The following is a 19,257-nucleotide window of genomic DNA, read 5'->3' as shown; positions in this document are numbered from 1 at the left end:
TATTCTCCAGGTCTAACCCAGTCTCTATTCTATCCTAGCCTATTCTCCAGGTCTAACCTTTCTCTATCTTATCCTAGCCTATTCTCCAGGTCTAACCCAGTCTCTATCCTATCCTAGCCTATTCTCCAGGTCTAACCCAGTCTCTATCTTATTCTAGCCTATTCTCCAGGTCTAACCCAGTCTCTATCTTATTCTAGCCTATTCTCCAGGTCTAACCCAGTCTCTATCTTATCCTAGCCTATTCTCCAGGTCTAACCCAGTCTCTATTCTATCCTATTCTCCAGGTCTAACCCAGTCTCTATTCTATCCTATTCTCCAGGTCTAACCCAGTCTCTATTCTATCCTAGCCTATTCTCCAGGTCTAACCTTTCTCTATCTTATCCTAGCCTATTCTCCAGGTCTAACCCAGTCTCTATCCTATCCTAGCCTATTCTCCAGGTCTAACCCAGTCTCTATCTTATTCTAGCCTATTCTCCAGGTCTAACCCAGTCCCTATCTTATCCTAGCCTATTCTCCAGGTCTAACGCAGTCTCTATCTTATCCTATCCTATTCTCCAGGTCTAAACCAGTCTCTATCTTATCCTAGCCTATTCTCCAGGTCTAACCCAGTCTCTATTCTATCCTATTCTCCAGGTCTAACCCAGTCTCTATTCTTTCCTATTCTCCAGGTCTAACCCAGTCTCTATTCTATCCTATTCTCCAGGTCTAACCTAGTCTCTATTCTATCCTAGCCTATTCTCCAGGTCTAACCCAGTCTCTATTCTATCCTATTCTCCAGGTCTAACCCAGTCTCTATTCTATCCTAGCCTATTCTCAAGGTCTAACCCAGTCTCTATCTTATACTAGCCTATTCTCCAGGTCTTACCCAGTCTCTATCCTACCCTAGCCTATTCTCCAGGTCTAACCCAGTCTCTATCCTACCCTAGCCTATTCTCCAGGTCTAACCCAGTCTCTATCTTATACTAGCCTATTCTCCAGGCTAACCCAGTCTCTATTCTATCCTATTCTCCAGGTCTAACCTAGTCTCTATTCTATCCTAGCCTATTCTCCAGGTCTAACCCAGTCTCTATTCTATCCTATTCTCCAGGTCTAACCCAGTCTCTATTCTATCCTAGCCTATTCTCAAGGTCTAACCCAGTCTCTATCTTATACTAGCCTATTCTCCAGGTCTTACCCAGTCTCTATCCTACCCTAGCCTATTCTCCAGGTCTAACCCAGTCTCTATCCTACCCTAGCCTATTCTCCAGGTCTAACCCAGTCTCTATCTTATACTAGCCTATTCTCCAGGCTAACCCAGTCTCTATTCTACCCTATTCTCCAGGTCTTACCCAGTCTCTATGTTATACTAGCCTATTCTCCAGGTCTAACCTAGTCTCTATTCTATCCTAGCCTATTCTCCAGGTCTAACCCAGTCTCTATTCTATCCTAGCCTATTCTCCAGGTCTAACCCAGTCTCTATTCTATCCTATTCTCCAGGTCTAACCCAGTCTCTATTCTATCCTATTCTCCAGGTCTAACCCAGTCTCTATTCTATCCTAGCCTATTCTCCAGGTCTAACCCAGTCTCTATCCTAGCCTATTCTCCAGGTCTAGCCCAGTCTCTATCTTATACTAGCCTATTCTCCAGGTCTCACCCAGTCTCTATCTTATACTAGCCTATTCTCCATGTCTTACCCAGTCTCTATCTTATACTAGCCTATTCTTCAGGTCTAACCCAGTCTCTATCTTATCCTAGCCTATTCTCCAGGTCTTACCCAGTCTCTATCTTATACTAGACTATTCTCCAGGTCTTACCCAGTCTCTATCTTATACTAGCCTATTCTCCAGGTCTAACCCAGTCTGTATTCTATCCTAGCCTATTCTCCAGGTCTAACCCAGTCTCTATCCTAGCCTATTCTCCAGGTCTAACCCAGTCTCTATCTTATAGTAGCCTATTCTCCTTGGTCTAAATCAGTCTCTATCTTATTATAGCCTATTCTCCAGGTCTAACCCAGTCTCTATCTTATACTAGCCTGTTCTCCAGGTCTTACCCAGTCTCTATCTTATACTAGCCTATTCTCCTTGGTCTAAATCAGTCGCTATCTTATTATAGCCTATTCTCCAGGTCTAACCCAGTCTCTATCTCATCCTAGCCTATTCTCCAGGTCTAACCCAGTCTCTATCTCATCCTAGCCTATTCTCCAGGTCTAACCCAGTCTCTATCTTATACTAGCCTATTCTCCAGGTCTAACCCAGTTTCTATCCTACCCTAGACTATTCTCCAGGTCTTACCCAGTCTCTATCTTATACTAGAATATTCTCCAGGTCTAACCCAGTTTCTATCCTACCCTAGCCTATTCTCCAGGTCTAACCCAGTCTCTATTCTATCCTAGCCTATTCTCCAGGTCTAACCCAGTCTCTATCTCATCCTAGCCTATTCTCCAGGTCTAACCCAGTCTCTATCTTATCCTAGCCTATTCTCAAGGTCTAACCCAATCTCTATCTTATCCTAGCCTATTCTCCAGGTCTAACCCAGTCTCTATTCTATCCTAGCCTATTCTCCAGGTCTAACCTTTCTCTATCTTATCCTAGCCTATTCTCCAGGTCTAACCCAGTCTCTATCCTATCCTAGCCTATTCTCCAGGTCTAACCCAGTCTCTATCTTATCCTAGCCTATTCTCCAGGTCTAACCCAATCTCTATCTTATTCTAGCCTATTCTCCAGGTCTAACCCAGTCCCTATCTTATCCTAGCCTATTCTCCAGGCCTAACACAGTCTCTATCTTATCCTAGCCTATTCTCCAGGTCTAAACCAGTCTCTATCTTATCCTAGCCTATTCTCCAGGTCTAACCCAGTCTCTATTCTATCCTATTCTCCAGGTCTAACCCAGTCTCTATTCTATCCTATTCTCCAGGTCTAACCCAGTCTCTATTCTATCCTATTCTCCAGGTCTAACCTAGTCTCTATTCTATCCTAGCCTATTCTCCAGGTCTAACCCAGTCTCTATTCTATCCTATTCTCCAGGTCTAACCCAGTCTCTATTCTATCCTAGCCTATTCTCAAGGTCTAACCCAGTCTCTATCTTATACTAGCCTATTCTCCAGGTCTTACCCAGTCTCTATCCTACCCTAGCCTATTCTCCAGGTCTAACCCAGTCTCTATCCTACCCTAGCCTATTCTCCAGGTCTAACCCAGTCTCTATTCTATCCTATTCTCCAGGTCTAACCCAGTCTCTATTCTATCCTATTCTCCAGGTCTAACCCAGTCTCTATTCTATCCTAGCCTATTCTCCAGGTCTAACCCAGTCTCTATCTTATACTAGACTGTTCTCCAGGTCTTACCCAGTCTCTATCTTATACTAGCCTATTCTCCAGGTCTAACCCAGTCTCTATTCTATCCTAGCCTATTCTCCAGGTCTAACCCAGTCTCTATCCTAGCCTATTCTCCAGGTGTAACCCAGTCTCTATCTTATAGTAGCCTATTCTCCAGATCTTACCCAGTCTCTATCCTACCCTAGCCTATTCTCCAGGTCTAACCCAGTCTCTATCCTACACTAGCCAATTCTCCAGGTCTAACCTAGTCTCTATTCTATCCTAGCCTATTCTCCAGGTCTAACCCAGTCTCTAATATATCCTATTCTCCAGGTCTAACCCAGTCTCTATCCTAGCCTATTCTCCAGGTGTAACCCAGTCTCTATCCTAGCCTATTCTCCAGGTCTTACCCAGTCTCTATCTTATACTAGCCTATTCTCCAGGTCCAATCCAGTCTCTATTCTATACTAGCCTATTCTCCAGTTCTAACCCGGTCTCTATCTTATACTAGCCTATTCTCCAGGTCTAACCCAGTCTCTATCTCATCCTAGCCTATTCTCCAGGTCTAACCCAGTCTCTATCTTATACTAGCCTATTCTCCAGGTCTAACCCAGTTTCTATCCTACCCTAGACTATTCTCCAGGTCTTACCCAGTCTCTATCTTATACTAGAATATTCTCCAGGTCTAACCCAGTTTCTATCCTACCCTAGCCTATTCTCCAGGTCTAACCCAGTCTCTATCCTACACTAGCCTATTCTCCAGGTCTAACCCAGTCTCTATCTCATCCTAGCCTATTCTCCAGGTCTAACCCAGTCTCTATCTTATCCTAGCCTATTCTCAAGGTCTAACCCAATCTCTATCTTATCCTAGCCTATTCTCCAGGTCTAACCCAGTCTCTATTCTATCCTAGCCTATTCTCCAGGTCTAACCTTTCTCTATCTTATCCTAGCCTATTCTCCAGGTCTAACCCAGTCTCTATCCTATCCTAGCCTATTCTCCAGGTCTAACCCAGTCTCTATCTTATCCTAGCCTATTCTCCAGGTCTAACCCAGTCTCTATCTTATTCTAGCCTATTCTCCAGGTCTAACCCAGTCCCTATCTTATCCTAGCCTATTCTCCAGGTCTAACACAGTCTCTATCTTATCCTAGCCTATTCTCCAGGTCTAACCCAGTCTCTATCTTATCCTAGCCTATTCTCCAGGTCTAACCCAGTCTCTATTCTATCCTATTCTCCAGGTCTAACCCAGTCTCTATTCTATCCTATTCTCCAGGTCTAACCCAGTCTCTATTCTATCCTATTCTCCAGGTCTAACCTAGTCTCTATTCTATCCTAGCCTATTCTCCAGGTCTAACCCAGTCTCTATTCTATCCTATTCTCCAGGTCTAACCCAGTCTCTATTCTATCCTAGCCTATTCTCAAGGTCTAACCCAGTCTCTATCTTATACTAGCCTATTCTCCAGGTCTTACCCAGTCTCTATCCTACCCTAGCCTATTCTCCAGGTCTAACCCAGTCTCTATCCTACCCTAGCCTATTCTCCAGGTCTAACCCAGTCTCTATTCTATCCTATTCTCCAGGTCTAACCCAGTCTCTATTCTATCCTATTCTCCAGGTCTAACCCAGTCTCTATTCTATCCTAGCCTATTCTCCAGGTCTAACCCAGTCTCTATCCTAGCCTATTCTCCAGGTCTCACCCAGTCTCTATCCTAGCCTATTCTCCAGGTCTTACCCAGTCTCTATCTTATACTAGCCTATTCTCCAGGTCTAACCCAGTCTCTATCTTATCCTAGCCTATTCTCCAGGTCTAACCCAGTCTCTATCTTATACTAGACTGTTCTCCAGGTCTTACCCAGTCTCTATCTTATACTAGCCTATTCTCCAGGTCTAACCCAGTCTCTATTCTATCCTAGCCTATTCTCCAGGTCTAACCCAGTCTCTATCCTAGCCTATTCTCCAGGTGTAACCCAGTCTCTATCTTATAGTAGCCTATTCTCCAGATCTTACCCAGTCTCTATCCTACCCTAGCCTATTCTCCAGGTCTAACCCAGTCTCTATCCTACACTAGCCTATTCTCCAGGTCTAACCCAGTCTCTATCCTAGCCTATTCTCCAGGTGTAACCCAGTCTCTATCCTAGCCTATTCTCCAGGTCTTACCCAGTCTCTATCTTATACTAGCCTATTCTCCAGGTCTAACCCAGTCTCTATCTTATACTAGACTATTCTCCAGGTCTTACCCAGTCTCTATCTTATACTAGCCTATTCTCCAGGTCTAGCCCAGTCTTTATCTTATACTAGACTATTCTCCAGGTCTTACCCAGTCTCTATTCTATCCTAGCCTATTCTCCAGGTCTAACCTAGTCTCTATTCTATCCTAGCCTATTCTCCAGGTCTAACCCAGTCTCTAATATATCCTATTCTCCAGGTCTAACCCAGTCTCTATCCTAGCCTATTCTCCAGGTGTAACCCAGTCTCTATCCTAGCCTATTCTCCAGGTCTTACCCAGTCTCTATCTTATACTAGCCTATTCTCCAGGTCCAATCCAGTCTCTATTCTATACTAGCCTATTCTCCAGTTCTAACCCGGTCTCTATCTTATACTAGCCTATTCTCCAGGTCTAACCCAGTCTCTATCTCATCCTAGCCTATTCTCCAGGTCTAACCCAGTCTCTATCTTATACTAGCCTATTCTTCAGGTCTAACCCAGTTTCTATCCTACCCTAGACTATTCTCCAGGTCTTACCCAGTCTCTATCTTATACTAGAATACACACGGGAGGGTTGTGCACCCCCGCTAGACTGCCCTAAATAATAATAAATGAATGTGAACAGGTGAAATGTTTCACATCACAGATCTAGCCCTCAGAATATACTTCCCCCACAAATCCTGCAGCCCTAGGCACAGAGCTTGTTACCCCTAGGGGTCCTGCTCTAAGGAATTAGGTCATCTCCCCTTAAATAGGAAAAGCAGCAAAATGTAATAAATAACACACAGCTCTGTGACAGCTTCCTGTGCAACAAAGGGTTAATGTCACTAGCAGGGGACATCTCACCACATCACTGCTGCATTTGTGTGTGTTTGTGCTTCTTACACAGATGAATAAACCAATCAGTGAGCGCAGAGTACCCTCTCACAGGCCCACAGGGCACAAGTGGTTAAACTATTTCAAAACAAAGAGAAGGAAATCTTGTTCTAAAGCTACAGTTATGTTAGTACCAGCCCAGAGATTGCCAGGCAACCTGGGAGCCACTGGGGAGACTCCTGTAACCTGACACAGAAAAGCCTGAACTTCCTGCCCTGTTATTAATATTATTGTCATTATTATTATTAATTCATATGATGTACTATTTATAAACCACCAGCACATTCTGCCTGCTCTGGAGGGTTCAGATCACAGTATACAAAGGGGGACCAGGGCTCTGTGTCACAAACCTAATGAGTCCACTACCCCCCTCAAACCAGTGTGAAAAGTGCCACAGCTGTCTGTATAAACTGTTTTGTGTCCCACTTCCTTGTCATTGAGAAATCTTCCAGTAACAGCATCAGTTCTGCTTCCTGAAACCTTAAATAACTATTCTCAACATCATTTAACGCTTTGGCTCTTGAGAGAGTCAACCAAGGGGTTAATAATAAATAAATAATATGAACTCTAACGGTCACCTGTCACGCTGTATGGCCACATGTGTGATCGCTAATTAATGAATTAGTAACATTGTTACAGATTCAGTTTGTTTAGTAAATATTTACCTTGTTTCACCAGCTGCTCAGGGTGAGGACTGATGAGCACTTACCTGTAGCCATAGGTGTACAGAGCTTCCTGTAGGTTACTGAGGTAGGTGTGGCACAGGTGACTGCAGAGGGTGCATTACATGAATGTGGGTCAGCAGCTGAAGCCTAAGGCTTTCCTCATTCTTGTGAAGCCAGAGAGAGGGCGGAAGCTAAGGTCTTAGAGTTGCACAAGGCGTGTGTTACATGAGCAGTGGGAGGGCCGCACAGTGACACAGATCTCTCTTGTTATCTCACACAGCTGATTTGTTGCCTATAGCTGACTCTCAGGTAAATCAGAGGCAGTTGTCTCATTGGAGAGTCTCACAAGTTTGGTGAATCAAGGCTAGAGCAATGTATTTCATAGGATACAGGCAACTGCAGAACATTCAGATTATTGTTTTCTATACCTGGATAGTTTATATAAATATCATTGTGTTGCTAAAGATCTGAATCCAAATAAATGCTTTAAAAGCATTTCTGCTGTTGTATCCTGTTAAAAACGTACGTATACAAACACACTCACACACTCTCACACACATGCACACACTCTCACACATGTGCAAACCCACACTCGCACACATGCACACACTCGCACACATGTGCAAACCCATCCGCACACTCACGCACATGTAAACACATGCAAACACACACACACATGCATACACACTCATGCACACACTCACACACATGCACACACTCGCACACATGCACACACTCACACACATGCACTCACACACATGCACACACTCGCACACAAGTGCAAACCCATCCGCACATGTAAACACACACATGCAAACACTTGCACACATGCAAATAGTGATGTGGCGAACCTAAAATTTTCGGTTCGCGAACCGCGGACTCGAACTTCCGGTATTGTTCGCGAACGCGCGAACCACCATTGAATTCAATAGGCAGGCGAACTTTAAAACCTACAAGGACTCTTTCTGGCCACAATAGTGATGGAAAAGTTGTTTCAAGGGTCCTAACACCTGGACTGTCGCATACTGGAGGGGGATCCCTGGCAAAACTCCCATGGAAAATTACATAGTTGATGCAGAGTCTGCTTTTAAGCCATAATGGGTCTAAATCAACTAACATTCCCAAAGTGGCTGTCTCAAAACATCCCGGACAGAAGATAGATTGATAGTGATAGATAGGATAGATAGATATACATAGATTGATAGTTAGATAGAATCGATAGAAGAGAAATAGATATATTTGTTAGATATATAATTACCCTAATAAATTCTAATAATCAAACATGCGTTCTTGGACCCAACTAGCTTGTGTCAATTAGTACTTTTCTTAGCACTTTAATCCCTGTTCCCCCCCCCCTATCGTGGGAGTTCTATATGGCCTGCCAGATTACCCTGAAAAATTATAATAATAAGACATGTGGTCTGCTACCTATTTTAACGAGGTTGTGTTTTAAGTACTACCATTCTTAGCACTTTAATCTCTGTAACTCCCCCTATTTGGTGAGGTCTATACGACCTGGATGATTACCCATACAAAATATAATAATAAGACATCTGCTCTTGGTCTGCGACCCATGGTAACTATGTTGTGTTAATTAGTAATGTCCTTCGCATTTTAATAGCTGTTACTCATACTCACCCTATCGGTGGAGGTCTATATGGCCTGCATGATTACCCTTACAAAATATAACAACCAAACATATGTTCTGGGACCCATGGTAAGTAGGTTGTGTTATGTAGTACTGTTCTTTGCATTTTCATACCTGTTACAACACCAAATGGTGGCAGGTCTATCTGTCCTTCATGATTAGCTGCACCCAAACCCAAAAAAAGCTGAGTGGTCTTAGACTAACACCATGGCTAACTCTGTTTTTTCAATTAGTACTATTCTTAGCACTTTCATCCCTGTTACGGGCGGTCTACATGGCCATCATGATTAGCCGAACAAAATACTACAATCCAACCTTTGCTCAGTCTTCATAGGCCCTTCATTGTCTGTATTTTGATAGTACAGTTCTTATTATTTTTATAGCTGATACAACACCAAATGTTGTCAGCTCTATATGGCCTGCAGGATTAGCTGCACCCAATACAAAAATAAATCCAAGCGGTCTTGGATTAACACCCATGGCTAACTCTGTTGTTTCAAGTAGTACAATTCTTAGCACTTTCATCTCATCATCCCTGTTACTTCCAGGACTCTCGGTGGTGGTGGTCTACATGGCCATCATGATTAGCCTAACCAAATACTACAATCCAACCTTGGCTCAGTCTTCCTAAGGCCCTTCATTGGCTGTATTTTGCTAGTACTGTTCTTATTACTATGGTGGTCTACATGGCCATCATGATTAGCCTAACCAAATACTACAATCCAACCTTGGCTCAGTCTTCCTAAGGCCCTTCATTGGCTGTATTTTGGTAGTACTGTTCTTATTAGTTTAATAGCTGATACGACACCGAATGTTGTCAGCTCTATATGGCCTGCATGAATAGCCGCACCCAAAGCCAAAAAAAAGCCAAGCGGTTTTGCACTAACACCCATGGCTAACTCTGTTGTTTCAAGTTCTACTATTCTTAGCTCTTTCATCTCATCATCCCTGTTACTTCCAGGACTCTCGGTGGTGGTGGTCTACATGGCCATCATGATTAGCCTAACCAAATACTACAATCCAACCTTGGCTCAGTCTTCCTAAGGCCCTTCATTGGCTGTATTTTGCTAGTACTGTTCTTATTACTATGGTGGTCTACATGGCCATCATGATTAGCCTAACCAAATACTACAATCCAACCTTGGCTCAGTCTTCCTAAGGCCCTTCATTGGCTGTATTTTGGTAGTACTGTTCTTATTAGTTTAATAGCTGATACGACACCGAATGTTGTCAGCTCTATATGGCCTGCATGAATAGCCGCACCCAAAGCCAAAAAAAAGCCAAGCGGTTTTGCACTAACACCCATGGCTAACTCTGTTGTTTCAAGTTCTACTATTCTTAGCTCTTTCATCTCATCATCCCTGTTACTTCCAGGACTCTCGGTGGTGGTGGTCTACATGGCCATCATGATTAGCCTAACCAAATACTACAATCCAACTTTGGCCCAGTCTTCCTAAGGCCCTTCATTGGCTGTATTTTGGTAGTACTGTTCTTATTAGTTTAATAGCTGATACGACACCGAATGTTGTCAGCTCTATATGGCCTGCATGAATAGCCACACCCAAAGCCAAAAAAAAGCCAAGCGGTTTTGCACTAACACCCATGGCTAACTGTGTTGTTTCAAGTTCTACTATTCTTAGCTCTTTCATCTCATCATCCCTGTTACTTCCAGGACTCTCGGTGGTGGTGGTCTACATGGCCATCATGATTAGCCTAACCAAATACTACAATCCAACCTTGGCCCAGTCTTCCTAAGGCCCTTCATTGGCTGTATTTTGGTAGTACTGTTCTTATTAGTTTAATAGCTGATACGACACCGAATGTTGTCAGCTCTATATGGCCTGCATGAATAGCCGCACCCAAAGCCAAAAAAAAGCCAAGCGGTTTTGCACTAACACCCATGGCGAACTCTGTTGTTTCAAGTTCTACTATTCTTAGCTCTTTCATCTCATCATCCCTGTTACTTCCAGGACTCTCGGTGGTGGTGGTCTACATGGCCATCATGATTAGCCTAACCAAATACTACAATCCAACCTTGGCTCAGTCTTCCTAAGGCCCTTCATTGGCTGTATTTTGGTAGTACTGTCATCCTTTTGAATAAAAGATTACAGTAAAGGCATTGATTTTAGAAAGCCACAGATCATTATTTGCAACCGTGAATTTAGAAAAAAAAATTGATTACACAGCCGTGACACTTATTTATGCTCAGGCCTTTTTAATACGTGGGTCCCGGAGCCTCAACCGAAACAACAGCATGAAAGAGGAGATATGTCATCCTTTTGAATAATAGATTACAGGAAAGGCATTGATTTTAGAAACCCACAGATCATTATTTGCAACCGTGAATTTAGAAAAAAAAATTGATTACACACCCGTCACACTTATTTATGCTCAGGCCTTTTTAATACGATGGTCCCGGAGCCTCAACCGAAACAACAGCATGAAAGAGGAGATATGTCATCCTTTTGAATAAAAGATTACAGGAAAGGCATTGATTTTAGAAACCCACAGATCATTATTTGCAACCGTGAATTTAGAAAAATAAATTGATTACACAGCCGTCACACTTATTTATGCTCAGGCCTTTTTAATACGACGGTCCCGGAGCCTCAACCGAAACAACAGCATGAAAGAGGAGATATGTCATCCTTTTGAATAAAAGATTACAGGAAAGGCATTGATTTTAGAAAGCCACAGATCATTATTTGCAACCGTGAAATTAGACAAAAACATTGATTAGACAGCCGTGACACTTATTTATGCTCAGGCCTTTTTAATACGAGGGTCCCGGAGCCTCAAGCGAAACAGCATGAAAGAGGAGATATGTCATCCTTTTGAATAAAAGATTACAGGAAAGGCATTGATTTTAGAAACCCACAGATCATTATTTGCAACCGTGAATTTAGAAAAAAAAATTGATTACACAGCCGTCACACTTATTTAGGCTCAGGCCTTTTTAATACGACGGTCCCGGAGCCTCAACCGAAACAACAGCATGAAAGAGGAGATATGTCATACTTTTGAATAAAAAATTACAGGAAAGGCATTGATTTTAGAAAGCCTCAGATCATTATTTGCAACCATGAAATTACACAAAAACAATGATTAGACAGCCGTGACACTTATTTATGCTCAGGCCTTTTTAATACGAGGGTCCCGGAGCCTCAACCGAGACAACAGCATGAAAGAGGAGATATGTCATACTTTTGAATAAAAGATTACAGGAAAGGCATTGATTTTAGAAAGCCACAGATCATTATTTGCAACCATGAAATTACACAAAAACATTGATTAAACAGCTGTGACACTTATTTATGCTCAGGCCTTTTTAATACGATGGTCCCGGAGCCTCAACCGAAACAACAGCATGAAAGAGGAGATATGTCATCCTTTTGAATAAAAGATTACAGGAAAGGCATTGATTTTAGAAACCCACAGATCATTATTTGCAACCGTGAATTTAGAAAAAAAAATTGATTACACAGCCGTCACACTTATTTATGCTCAGGACTTTTTAATACGACGGTCCCGGAGCCTCAACCGAAACAACAGCATGAAAGAGGAGATATGTCATCCTTTTGAATAAAAGATTACAGGAAAGGCATTGATTTTAGAAAGCCACAGATCATTATTTGCAACCGTGAAATTAGACAAAAACATTGATTAGACAGCCGTGACACTTATTTATGCTCAGGCCTTTTTAATACGAGGGTCCCGGAGCCTCAACCGAAACAGCATGAAAGAGGAGATATGTCATCCTTTTGAATAAAAGATTACAGGAAAGGCATTGATTTTAGAAACCCACAGATCATTATTTGCAACCGTGAATTTAGAAAAAAAAATTGATTACACAGCAGTCACACTTATTTATGCTCAGGCCTTTTTAATACGAGGGTCCCGGAGCCTCAACCGAAACAGCATGAAAGAGGAGATATGTCATCCTTTTGAATAAAAGATTACAGGAAAGGCATTGATTTTAGAAACCCACAGATCATTATTTGCAACCGTGAATTTAGAAAAAAAAATTGATTACACAGCCGTCACACTTATTTATGCTCAGGACTTTTTAATACGATGGTCCCGGAGCCTCAACCGAAACAACAGCATGAAAGAGGAGATATGTCATCCTTTTGAATAAAAGATTACAGGAAAGGCATTGATTTTAGAAAGCCACAGATCATTATTTGCAACCGTGAAATTAGACAAAAACATTGATTAGACAGCCGTGACACTTATTTATGCTCAGGCCTTTTTAATACGAGGGTCCCGGAGCCTCAACCGAAACAGCATGAAAGAGGAGATATGTCATCCTTTTGAATAAAAGATTACAGGAAAGGCATTGATTTTAGAAACCCACAGATCATTATTTGCAACCGTGAATTTAGAAAAAAAAATTGATTACACAGCAGTCACACTTATTTATGCTCAGGCCTTTTTAATACGAGGGTCCCGGAGCCTCAACCGAAACAACAGCATGAAAGAGGAGATATGTCATACTTTTGAATAAAAGATTACAGGAAAGGCATTGATTTTAGAAAGCCACAGATCATTATTTGCAACCATGAAATTAGACAAAAACATTGATTAGACAGCCGTGACACTTATTTATGCTCAGGCCTTTTTAATACGAGGGTCCCGGAGGCTCAACCGAAACAAGAGCATGAAAGAGGAGATATGTCATCCTTTTGAATAAAAGATTACAGTAAAGGCATTGATTTTAGAAACCCACAGATCATTATTTGCAACCGTGAATTTAGAAAAAAAAATTGATTACACAGCCGTCACACTTATTTATGCTCAGGCCTTTTTAATACGAGGGTCCCGGAGCCTCAACCGAAACAACAGCATGAAAGAGGAGATATGTCATACTTTTGAATAAAAGATTACAGGAAAGGCATTGATTTTAGAAAGCCACAGATCATTATTTGCAACCATGAAATTACACAAAAACATTGATTAGACAGCTGTGACACTTATTTATTCTCAGGCCTTTTTAATACGAGGGTCCCGGAGCCTCAACCGAGACAACAGCATGAAAGAGGAGATATGTCATACTTTTGAATAAAAGATTACAGGAAAGGCATTGATTTTAGAAAGCCACAGATCATTATTTGCAACCATGAAATTACACAAAAACATTGATTAGACAGCCGTGACACTTATTTATGCTCAGGCCTTTTTAATACGAGGGTCCCGGAGCCTCAACCGAAACAGCATGAAAGAGGAGATATGTCATCCTTTTGAATAAAAGATTACAGGAAAGGCATTGATTTTAGAAACCCACAGATCATTATTTGCAACCGTGAATTTAGAAAAAAAAATTGATTACACACCCGTCACACTTATTTATGCTCAGGCCTTTTTAATACGAGGGTCCCGGAGCCTCAACCGAAACAACAGCATGAAAGAGGAGATATGTCATACTTTTGAATAAAAGATTACAGGAAAGGCATTGATTTTAGAAAGCCACAGATCATTATTTGCAACCATGAAATTACACAAAAACATTGATTAGACAGCCGTGACACTTATTTATGCTCAGGCCTTTTTAATACGAGGGTCCCGGAGGCTCAACCGAAACAACAGCATGAAAGAGGAGATATGTCATACTTTTGAATAAAAGATTACAGGAAAGGCATTGATTTTAGAAACCCACAGCTCATTATTTGCAACTGTGAAATTAGAAAAAAAAATTGATTACACACCCGTGACACTTATTTATGCTCAGGCCTTTTTAATACGATGGTCCCGGAGCCTCAACCGAAACAACAGCATGAAAGAGGAGATATGTCATACTTTTGAATAAAAGATTACAGGAAAGGCATTGATTTTAGAAACCCACAGATCATTTATATGACCAGTGTAATAGAAAAAAACATTCATTAGACACCGGTTATACTTATTTATCCTCAGGCCTTGTTAATACGAGGGTCCCGGAGCCGCAACTGAAACAACAGCATGAAAGAGGACATATGTCAATCTTTTTGAATTATAGATTACAGGAAAGGCATTGATTTTAGAAACACTGAGATAATTACTTGCAACCGGGAAATCAAAAAAAAAAATTGAACAGACACCCAGTACACTTTATTATCCATAGGCCTTTTCAGCAGAGGCTCCAGGACCCTCAACAAAAACAAGAGCAGGGAGCTGGGCATAGGAGTACAATGGAGTGTGACAATAATAATCTGAAGGTGAAGATTGCATAGTTGTGGCATTTTAATTTTGTTATCGTGGGAACTTAGTACTTGCAATGACCTTGCTCTGGTGAATCCATATCGCAAATGTGTTATTTAAGGCACTGTTTGTCTATTTTTTTGAATATCAGCATTTGTTAAATGAAGCTCAACTTTGGCTGGTGAGAAACGACCTTTCTTCTGGCTGTTTGCAAATGTTGTGGCTCTGGACAAACATGTGAATAAGGGGCCATCAGCCATATTCTGCACGCAACCCCTTTGATGATTGACGATAAACATGTGTCACCTGCAAGCAGAGCTCGTTACTTCTGTCTAAATCATCTTCCTGATATGAACAGGCCACTGTTTCCCACAGCAAGTACGAATTTTGAAATACAAGATTGTCTTGAGTATGGTAGGAAACCAAAGTTTATTTAATTCAGTACTATCTATCACCACAAAAAATGAACTTCTTGAAGCAACAAAAATGCCAGCATTTCATGTGCTTATGGATGACAAGGACGTCATGTCCTTTGGTGCACAGAGATGGAGACGATTTTTGCCCTCCCTGTACACTACCCAGATGTCTCAAACATCACCAGAAACACAATACAGCCACTCTTGTGAAGTTCCTGGTGTTCCGGTAGCCATCTCTTTGCGCTCCTAAAGGAATACTTTATCAGTGTTTTTGTATACATCCGACAACAGCTTCGGAGACTGTGGTGACGCACATGTTATTTACTGTTGTTCCAGCTGTGGCAATATCAATTGGCATGAAAAAGTTAAGATTTGTGGGTTGTGGAGCCTATAGCTGTTAAGGTAGGACGTGTGTTTGAGGAGCTCCAGGTCTTACAAGTTACTTTGGAGTTAGTTTTCAACGTTAATTTAATTTTCTTTTTGGGATTCATAGTCACACTTTCTGGGGCTATCCAAGAGGAGCCTGGTAAAAGCAGTAGTAGTCACCCCTTATATCAACGGGTACGGAGACCTGTTTTTTGCGTTTCCAATATTGCGCCGTACCCCAAACTAATCCTGAATGAAAAAAAAAAAATTAAAATTTGGACTAGTGACGCACATTTTATGCACGCTGTGGCAATTGCAATTTGCAATAAAAATAATCTGCTAACAACAACCACTACCTACGACCACACCTGACTCCTGAAGTCATGCTTCAGTTATTAAGTCAAGTTAAATTAATTTTTTTTTTCTTTATTATGCGCAGCAGAGGCTCCAGGACCCTCGACAAAACCAGCAGCAGGAAAGAGGACATATGGCATCCTTTTGAAAAAAATGATTATAGGAAAGGCATTGATTTTAGAAACACAGAGATCATTAGTTGCAACCGTGAAATCACAAAAAACTTCGATTATACACCAAGTACACTTATTTATCCTTAGGCCTTTTTAGCAGAGGCTCCAGGACCCTCCACAAAACCAGCAGCATGAAAGAGGACATATGGCATCCTTTAGAAAATTAGATTACAGGAAAGGCATTGATTTTAGAAACACAGAGATCATTAGTTGCAACCGTGAAATCACAAAAAACTTTGATTATACACCAAGTACACTTATTTATCCTTAGGCCTTTTTAGCAGAGGCTCCAGGACCCTCCACAAAACCAGCAGCATGAAAGCGGACATATGGCATCCTTTAGAAAATTAGATTACAGGAAAGGCATTGATTTTAGAAACACAGAGATCATTAGTTGCAACCGTGAAATCACAAAAAACTTCGATTATACACCAAGTACACTTATTTATCCTTAGGCTTTTTTAGCAGAGGCTCCAGGACCCTCCACAAAACCAGCAGCATGAAAGAGGACATATGGCATACTTTAGAAAATTAGATTACAGGAAAGGCATTGATTTTAGAAACACAGAGATCATTAGTTGCAACCGTGAAATCTAAAAAAACATAGATTATACACCCAGTACACTTATTTATCCTTAGGCCTTTTTAGAAGAGTGTCCCGGAGCCTCAACAGAAAGAACAGCATGAAAGAGGACATATGGCATCCTTTTGAAAAATAGATTACAGGAAAGGCATTGATTTTAGAAAGACAGAAAAAAATTGTTACAAACGGGAAATCTAAAAAAACATTGAATAGAAACCCAGTACACTTCTTTATCCTTCGGCCTTTTGAGCAGAGGCTCCAGGACACTCAACAAAACCAGCAGTAGGAAAGAGGACATATGGCATCCTTTGTGAAAAAAAGATTATAGGAAAGGCATTGATTTTAGAAACCCGGGGATAATTTGTTGCAACCGTGAATTTGAATTAAAAAAATAAGATTGGATGGACACCAGGTACAATTCTTTATCCATAATGCCTTTTTATAAGAGGGTCCAGGACCCTCAAACAAAAAACCAGCAGGAAAGAGGACATATGGCATACTTTTGAACAATACAGTAAGAGTACAGGAAAGGCATTGATTTTAGAAACCCATAGATAATTTTTTGCAAATGTAAATTTGAATCAAAAAAATGATTCGATGGACACCCAGTACACCACTTTCTCCTTAGGCCTTTTTATAAGAGGGTCCTGGACCCTCAAAAAAAACACCAGCAGGAAAGAGGACATATGGCATACTTTTGAAAATTAGATTACAGGAAAGGCATTGATGTTAGAAACACAGAGATCAGTTATATGACCCGGGAAATAGAAAAAAAACATTGATTGGACACCCAGTACACTTCTTTATCCTTAGGCCTTTTTAAAAGAGTGTCCCGGAGCCTCAACAGAAAGAACAGCATGAAAGAGGACATATGGCATCCTTTTGAAAAATAGATTACAGGAAAGGCATTGATTTTTGAAAGACAGAAAAAATAAGTTACAACTGTGAAATCTAAAAAAACATTGAATAGACACCCAGTACACTTCTTTATCCTTCGGCCTTTTTAGCAGACGCTCCAGGACACTCAACAAAACCAGCAGTAGGAAAGAGGACATATGGCATCCTTTGTGAAAAAAAGATTATAGGAAAGGCATTGATTTTAGAAACCCGGGGATAATTTGTTGCAACCGTGAATTTGAATTAAAAAAAAAAGATTGGATGGACACCAGGTACAATTCTTTATCCATAATGCCTTTTTATAAGAGGGTCCAGGACCTTCAAACAAAAAACCAGCAGGAAAGAGGACATATGGCATACTTTTGAACAATAGAGTACAGGAAAGGCATAGATTTTAGAAACCCATAAAAAAAAATTTTAAAATGTAAATTTGAATAAAAAAAATGATTCGATGGACAGCCAGTACACCTCTTTCTCCTTAGGCCTTTCTATAAGAGGGTCCTGGACCCTCAAAAAAAACACCAGCAGGAAAGAGGACGTATGGCATCCTTTTGAACAATAGAGTACAGGTACAGCATTGATTTTACAAACCCAGAGATCATTTTGGTCAATTGTTAAATAGAAAAATAAAAATGAGTGGCCAACCAGTACACCTCTTTCTCCTTAGGCCTTTTTATAAGATGGTCCTGGACACTCAAAAAAAACACCAGCAGGAAAGAGGACGTATGGAATCCTTTTGAACAATAGAGTACAGGTACGGCATTGATTTTACAAAACCAGAGATAATTTAGGTCAAATGAGAAATAGAAAATAAAAATGAGTGGACACCCAGTACACCTCTTTCACCTTAGGCCTTTTTATAAGAGTGTCCAGGACCCTCAAACAAAATACCAGCAGGAAAGAGAACATATGGCATACTTTGGAACAATAGAGTACTGGTACGGCATTGATTTGTGAAACCCACAGATAATTGTTTGTAAAAGTGAAATAGCACCAAAAACCATGCTTGGACTCCCACTCCAGGTCGTTCACCTTCAGCTTTTTTATAAGAGGGTCCAGCACCCTCAACAGAAACAACTGCAGGAAACACCACCACATATGCCTTCCTTTTGCACAAGCGAGTACAGGTATGGCATCCATTTTAGAAACCCAAAGATAATTGAGAGGAACCAGGAACATGTTTATAAAAACTGGATGGGGCAACCATTTCTACAGGTCGTTCTCCTTCAGCCTTTTTATATCATGGGCCATGACCCGCAACAGGCACAACAGCATGAAACAAAACATATTCCACCCTTTTGCACAATAGAGTACAGGTATGTCATAGATGGAACACGGAGATAATTTAGATCAACCAAGAGACAGATAAAGATGCTTGGTCGGTCCTACTCTTTCAAATTTGTTGCATTTTGCGTTCAATTGAATGGTCCACCGGATATGAGTGGTGTGTAAAGTTGTACAATTCGTAACAGTTTAATCACTAGTGTTATGTGCCTTATTTTTTTTATTTGAGTTTTGTACCCACAGAGATGCAGCAGAGGCCAGAAAAATTAGGAATGTACAAATGACTGAAACATTGGGGTATTGTTGGAGCAACTGCTGTAGCAGCGG

The 19,257-nt window shown here is 41.1% G+C and overlaps 1 protein-coding gene across 3 annotated transcripts in view; it reads right to left on the bottom strand.

Moving 5' to 3' along the window:
- The window catches only part of CLBA1 (clathrin binding box of aftiphilin containing 1), a 66,722-nt gene extending 59,511 nt beyond the window's left edge, over nucleotides 1-7,211 (bottom strand). For 2 of the 3 annotated variants that reach the window (XM_053697209.1, XM_053697229.1), the window contains exon 1: nucleotides 7,077-7,211. The gene's annotated coding sequence lies outside the window, so the exon portion shown is untranslated. Of the gene's footprint in view, nucleotides 1-7,032 lie in introns of all 3 variants that reach the window. The other variant, XM_053697215.1, reaches the window with a different exon arrangement.
- Nucleotides 7,212-19,257: the final 12,046 nt, after the last annotated feature.

Source organism: Bombina bombina, chromosome 1 (genome assembly GCF_027579735.1).
Source record: "Bombina bombina isolate aBomBom1 chromosome 1, aBomBom1.pri, whole genome shotgun sequence".
In the NCBI taxonomy this organism is placed as follows: Eukaryota; Metazoa; Chordata; class Amphibia; order Anura; family Bombinatoridae; genus Bombina; species Bombina bombina.
This window is presented reverse-complemented; position numbering and strand designations above follow the sequence as displayed.